The sequence below is a fragment of the Blennius ocellaris genome, assembly GCF_963422515.1.
Source record: "Blennius ocellaris genome assembly, chromosome: 10".
Classification (NCBI taxonomy): Eukaryota; Metazoa; Chordata; class Actinopteri; order Blenniiformes; family Blenniidae; genus Blennius; species Blennius ocellaris.
The window spans coordinates 12,087,621-12,093,620 of record NC_137659.1 but is presented as its reverse complement, the minus strand read 5'-3'; positions in this window follow the sequence as shown (position 1 = coordinate 12,093,620).

Here is a 6,000-nt window from a genome sequence, read left to right as displayed (position 1 = left end):
CTGCCCATACATGCATACAGCAGAATTGTGCGTGGGTATCTTACGTACGGCTGACGACTGACATTCTGACCACGTCATCTCAATTGTGAAACACCTTCTCCTCTGCTTACCCTTTGCTTTCCCGTCAAGCTATGCTAATTCGGATTTGAACTCTGTGCAGGGGCGTAAAGCTCTGGCCAATCAGATACCAAGCTGTGCAGCAGGAATTTGCATACATCTGCATGACTAATGTCCTGTGCAGATTGAAGGAGTGACAGTGGGACTTCACCTTTTCTCTATGGCAGTATAATATAACAGCTGACCTTCAGCTAAAAACGTAATGGCCTGATAAATCTATTCATTTGCCTTCCAGTCAGATTGAGTGCAAAACAAACGGCATTTGTTTGTGTAATTGCCCATGAGCGGGGAAGATGGAGGGAGAAAAAGTGGAGGGAAATTGTGTGTGTGTGTGTGTGTGTGTGAGAGAGAGAGAGAGAGAGAGAGAGAGAGAGAGAGAGCAAGACAGAGAGACAGAGAGACAGAGAGAGCAAAAGAGAGACAGACAGACAGACAGACAGACAGACAGACAGACGGAGAGAGAGAGAGAGAGAGAGAGAGAGAGAGAGAGCGAGAGAGCGAAAGAGAGAGAGAGGATGAAGAAAAACAGTGAATAAACAGAGGAGATGGATGAGTCTATTAAAGCAGCAGCTAATCCAGGCTATTAGGAAGTGGAGTGAAGGAGTGTGGGAGAAGGGATACATACGGTGGGTTAATGGCTCTAAATACAGACCTAAACGGAGCGCAGGACTGTTAGAGATTATTATAAATGTACCCGGGGGCGTCACTAGGAATCATGAGTCTTCTGCACTGGCGATTACTATGGACCATGATGCATGTTCGTCCTCCCTATATGGCCAATTTCTACAACAGACAGCTCAAACAAATCTGCACATTCACCTATTAACACACTCTCAACTGAAAACACTCTAATTGAGCTGTCGCCTAATTCTAATGCCATTAATTCCCCCTCTGCAGTTCATCTGAAGAGAAGAAAATGTGGAGGAAAACCTAACGGAATGTTATTTGTATAGAAGAAAAGGCCACGTTTGATATAGATGGAAGGCCTTGTCTTTACAGTGAGGACAGAAAAACACAAAAACAAGAACTCATCCATGTCAACTGTGTCATAAAATACATCAAATGTCAGTTTAAAACTGTATTATTTTGGTGTGATTTGTTTAAATAGTTTTTAGTATGATTGAGAATGTTTTGCACAGCCAACATTATACACTATTAGCATGTCTCTTGCATGCTCGTGACAATAAAAGCTCCTCAACATAAGAAAAAGAAATGAAAGATAACTTAACTTGTGTGCAAGGCTGTCTTGCATTAACATTAAAATCTGCATAAATGACACAATTATAACCCTAAACAATGGGAGAAGGCCAGAAGGAGGTGTATAATAAGTTTGAAAATAGGTCAGTAAAATATGTGCATACATATATATGCAAATAATTTACTGTGTATATATATTTATCTATGTAAATATTTTAGGTATCTATGTATTTTATCTCGTTTGAGCCAGTCAGTAAGATTCGCTGTTGAGATGTACTTTTTTTTCGTCTACTTCATGTCAGTCCACTTGATTGCTGCTGTTTTGGCTGTAAAATGCTCTATAAAATGCATTACAACCTCACCAATAACAGGTTTTATTGTCAGAATTTGATCATTCAGTCTGATGATGACTACAAAAGCTGTGAGTTATTTTAACACCATCAGGCAAAGAGCCAAGCGAAAGTTTTCTGTCCCGGCTTGCAAAAGCACGGAAATGTGTCAGCAGACAACAGATTGTTAAAAGTCTGTGGACTAGGGGAAAAAAAATAGAGGGGTTTTCCTGGCAGGGGAGGTTTAATTAGCATTGTGTACATTTGTTCAGGGTGGCTTTGAATGTAGCAGCAGCATTGAAAAGGTGACATCAGCAAAATTGAGCCATCAGGTTAAATGAGCCACTTGAGGTTTGAGCCCTCCAGCTTCTTACATACTAGGAGATAATGGTTGTAACATATTTTAAATTTCATTGGTCTTTAGCTGCTGTCATAGGTGGGGCAATACTTCACATGCTCACTTGCTGAAAAAGAAATGTCAAGTGAGCTGGCAAACAAACTTCATATAAAATAATATATTGTGAGAAAATCCTCAAAAAAAAAAGCAGATGTGCATCTATAAGTAGTTATTGACTATCAGTATATAATGTGGTGGTCTCCATCAGATATGTTCTTGCACTGTTGCTTTTTGTAGGTGGCTGACTTTACCTTAAGTCTTGTATTTGATTATTTTCATTTATGTGAGCCTCTTCCTGGATGTAAACTCCCTGGACTTTCACGGTTAGTGGTGATACAAGTTACAAACTTGTTTTTGCGTGAATCAAGACTTTAAATGAATTTAGAGTACATTAGCTCTGCACTTGGAAACTTGCTCACATTTAATTTAAATATTCAGTCATAGAGTAGCCAATCACCAGAAGCCCTTGTAGACTCCTGTGCAATAATATTGTGATAAATACTGCCTTCTGATGACTTTTAAAACAGTAGCCTTTGCTGTTTCTATTGTTCAGAATATTCCCAAACGTCCACAAGCAATGGCAGTTGTTGGTGGTTAGTTGAGCCCCTTTACTTCTTTACATTTCACATAACGGTTCAAAATGCTGGCCTCGCTGTCACTGACAGCCCTTCTCCTCCCTCATGGCAAGAGCAAAAAGGTGTTCCTGCAAACAGTTCACACAACAGCACGTCAGCTGTTCTCACTGAGGTCAACGTCCTTGGGAAAGTAAAGCTCAATTTATCTGAGTTTCTCATAATTTCTCCACTGCGACTATTTCTATGAAGTTTCTGTAGCTGAAAATTCGTCAGCTCTTTAAGGCCTTGATAGAGTAGTCCTGCTGACATGGCAATAACCCAGAGGAAGATACACACAAAGTGGACAATAAGGCACTTCCAAACCTCAGCAACACACATACACAACACGCTGAAGGCAATACACTACAGGGAGGCAAATCCTCCAACTGTTTTCGTGTGATACAGTGGCATTTAGTAGTTTTAAATAAAAGTCATAGAAATGATTCAAATAATCTTATACAATATCTTTACTTTTATAACACATCTACTATATAATATTAGTCACTTTAAGCGGGATACACACTGGACATGTCACCAGTAAATTACAGGGTAATCAAAGAGACAGTCCATTTACGCCTATGTACAATTTGGAGTAAACATGTAGCCTCAAATGTATGTTTTTGGACTATGAGAAGAAACTGAATTACATAGAGGAAAACAAACAAAGAAAGGCACCTCAAGCCCAACTCAACTGGGTATCTTTTAACTATGAGGCGAGGATTTTAACCATTACATTGTCAGTACAAAAGTAACAAATTCACATACCTCTATGTGGGAGATGGTATGGTGTCTAAACATTCAAGTATAGACTGTTTGTGTTTGGGTTAATCATGTAGATCCTCACTCTTTTGTTGCAGTTGGAGCACGTATTCCGATGATTGATTATATACATAGAGAGAGAGACCATCTATCTTGCATACCAAATAATGTCACAATGTCATAATGTCAACCACAGCAGACTTCACTTGAGCTGATGGTTGGAAATCGCATCTACAATAAATGTGTGTCTTGTTCATTTATTGAAGACAATGCTGACCTGGTGAAGATCCACTACAGTGTGATTGTAGGTATTTCTCTACAATATCTAACATGTACAATAACACGCAGAGGAAAGTGTGTATTTTGCAGTGTCGGCACGTATTCAACTTCTGAATCCCTTGGACACCAAGACGATTCACAGGTAGAAACTCATTGATAAATGGGGGATTTGCGATGACGTCTTATGCGAGTTCCTTATATGGTGTCAGAGTCTAAATCCAAAGCATGGATTTCGAGGGGAAAAAAATCAGTGCGAAAAATACGGGCCTGGAAAATTCCGACTGTATTTGTGTCATGATGATCTCACATTCCTCCTCTCCAGTCTGGACGTTGGTTGGAGGAACCTGCGGAGCCACGGCTCACTTCCAGCCAATCGTCATGCAGGATGTCTGATTGGTCCAGGCTCTGGGAGCTGGAGGACGTGAGGAGCACAGTGAGAAGGAGCATGGTAAACAACTAGGACAGCCATGCACACATACACACATGAAGACACACACAAACACACTCTAACAATAGTGGACAAGCCTTCGCTTCCCATTAAGTTCAATGTTGCCCTGAGGTAAGGGTAAAAATACTCCACCACAAAACCCCCCATCGGTGTGTGTGTGTGTGTGTGTGTGTGTGTGTGTGTGTGTGTGTGTGTGTGTGTGTGTGTGTGTGTGTGTGTGTGTGTGTGTGTGTGTGTGTGTGTGTGTGTGCGCAAAGCAACACACATCACTAATCTTATTGCTGAGGATTTTGGGGGGGAAATAACATAATAATTGTTATTATAATAATAATCGGATCAAATTGTGGCATAGGAGGAATGGTATGTTAATTTTTGTGTGACAAAGCGAGGAAAAATATGGAATAATGGTGAAACGCTTATGAACGCACATTCATTTGATCATGTAATCTCTCTGGTTACAGTATATTAACCACATCTGAGTTCAGTTATGATTTTCTAATCGGGATGAGTCATCATGGTGTTTGTGCACCCAAGTAATTGTGATTTCTTCTATCTGGGACATGTGTGGGTGTTTAAGCCCTTCAGCATGAAAAGGCTACTTGTGCCTCAGCACTCCTCCTGGATTTCAGACATGCATCACAACATTTCCTATTCTCACTTCTATGAAGTTAACTTGCTTCGTATCTGGTCGCACTGACAAACACAACTGATATCTGTACAGTAAATATCAAGCCAGATACAAATGCTGTGCTGATTGATCGAACGCAGTCGGGAGGGGTTTTGCAAAGTGTGGGTCTCACCTTTAGTGGGGTGGCATCAGACTGCCATGACGAAGGACAAAAAAAAAAAAAAGTCATTGTTTCTCTGTTGATTTGTTATAGAAAGAAAAGAAATAATTGAAAAAGCAGGAGTGAAATAGTAGGTATTGATTCTAAAACTATTATGTGAGCACAATAGAGGAGTGGTGCTATCACGTTGTTGTTTTTCAAAGACATGGTTGGTTGTTTTGCGAGGGCTTATGTAAGGCCTTTGCATACATCCTCAGTCACACTCTGTACCATACTGTCTTGTGGGCACAAATCATTTGAGCTTACCGTCACGTTACACACACTTGCACGTTTGTCTATATAGCAACATTGAAATGATGCACAGTGACATGAGTGCGATGTTCCTGCAGTCAGCCATGCCAAGTAGAAAACACTGGCATAGTAACTATAGAATGCAGTCTGAACTAGAAGGCGAAACACTTTTCCATCCATCTTCTATAATGCTCCTTCCTGTTCAGCTTCACGGGTCACTGGAGCTAGTCCTAGTTTACAATGGGCCGCAGAACCCTGGAAAGCTCGCCTTGACATCACAGGACAAATTCAGAATGAACAGACATGCACAAATATGGCCAGTTTATAGTCACCAGCTCACCTCAAATGCATGTTTTTGTGTTGCTTTTGGAAGTTAAAAATCCATGCATGAAAGTGCAAACCACAACACCAACACAAATGAAAGTTTGCATCTAATGGTTTACACAAGTGTCACGGTTTAGGCCCCACATGTATGATAACAATCCCGACATGGAGATATCTATTCCAGCATGCAAGTAAAATAAATAATGCAGTCGAGGCCTGCTCTCACTTCTTTCTTCTAAATAGCACAACTGTATCCCCCTTTCTTACTTTTGTGCCCCTTCCAAACAGATATATCTCCTCCTCGTCCCCCAGGTCTGTACTCGGGCTCCTTTTGACAAATCACTGTACTATATGAGACCATTTCCAAGTGGCGTGTGCTTCCCTGTGCTTATTGCTTTCAGATAAAGCTGCAATATTTCCATTCATCTATTTCCGTTCCTAAATGTTGCGCATGATA